We start from the raw sequence: 1,297 nt of genomic DNA on the forward strand, positions 1-1,297 counted from the left end.
TCTTGTTTGTGATCATTTGGGTAAATGCCCAAAAGTGTGATTGCTGAGTCATAGGGGAGCTCTATGTGGAGTCTTTTTTTTTTTTAATATTATTTTATTTTATTTGAGAACATACTGTACAGAGGGACTACAATTACATGGGCAGGATAATGTATACATTTCTTACCAAGCATTGCAGCCTCCTCCTTTGTTTACCCTTCACCTCCCTTCCCAGCCTCCCCCCTCCCCCCACCCAATTATACCCCCCACCCCTCCACCGACATTGTAAAGCTGGTTTTGACATGACATTTTGTAATTCTCATTGTTGCAACAGGTCCACCTGAATCCTTAAACGACTTGTTTGCCCCCATCTCCTCCACATGTTATACTGACATCAAATGGATCAAGAAAATGTGGTATATATGTGGAGTCTTTTGAGGAATTTCAATTCTTCTCTCCAAAGTGGTTGAACAAGTATACACTCCCACCAAGAATGCATACGGTTCCCTTGTGACCACATCCCCACCAGCATCTGTTCTTGTAAAAATGTGGAATGCTCCACGAATTTGCATGTCATCCTTGTGCAGGGGCCATGTTAATCTTCTTTGTATGGTTCCAATGTTAGTGTATGTGATGCTGAATTGAGCAGAGAACACTTTTTATATATAAAGTGTAATTGATTCTATTAAACTAGACAATTCAACAAAAAGTAAGTTCAAAAGAATTGTCATGAAATTTTAGAACCATATATTTCTTACATAAGCACACATTTAAGAATAAAGTCAAGATTGACATGTCAAAAACAAAATAATTCCACATATTTCTTGTTCAAGAGATGTGTAGGTGGAGGAATTCAATTATTCTATACAAGGCACCTGTCATAATGAACACAGCAACAAATGTTAAGGTTTGTTAAAAGAATTAATGTTTTAAATATATTTAATGTTGAGTATTTGGTTATATATGCCAAAATTAGGACTATTTGGCAGATATAAAACTTTTCTATGAAGTATTTAAGATTTATGGTAGCAGACATATACTACTAAGAATGTACATTGCAGAGTTTATAGAAACTTGATTAAAGAAAACTTGCAAAGTCTTTGTGTAAAGAGGCAGAGTGAAGAGTTTAGATTTTGTTAACTACACAGTTTCTGTTAAAACCTTAGGACTTCCTTACTTTATATGCTAGCAAGGAATAAATGATGATATAAATCATAAACAAATGATGAGATGAGCCATAAATAGTAATCTTAGTGTGTAATTTTAAAGAGTACTCATATTCTATAAAAATCTTGTTGAACATCAAAACCTTAGCCAG

The 1,297-nt window shown here is 34.5% G+C and overlaps 1 non-coding gene across 1 annotated transcript; it reads right to left on the reverse strand.

Moving 5' to 3' along the window:
* Positions 1 to 521: 521 nt before the first annotated feature.
* Positions 522 to 628, reverse strand: LOC138831527 (U6 spliceosomal RNA). Its single transcript, XR_011373359.1, has one exon. It is a non-coding gene; the product is annotated as a U6 spliceosomal RNA (small nuclear RNA).
* Positions 629 to 1,297: the final 669 nt, after the last annotated feature.

Source organism: Dipodomys merriami, unplaced genomic scaffold, assembly GCF_024711535.1.
Source record: "Dipodomys merriami isolate MVZ:Mamm:240054 unplaced genomic scaffold, mDipMer1.0.p SCAF_199, whole genome shotgun sequence".
In the NCBI taxonomy this organism is placed as follows: domain Eukaryota; kingdom Metazoa; phylum Chordata; class Mammalia; order Rodentia; family Heteromyidae; genus Dipodomys; species Dipodomys merriami.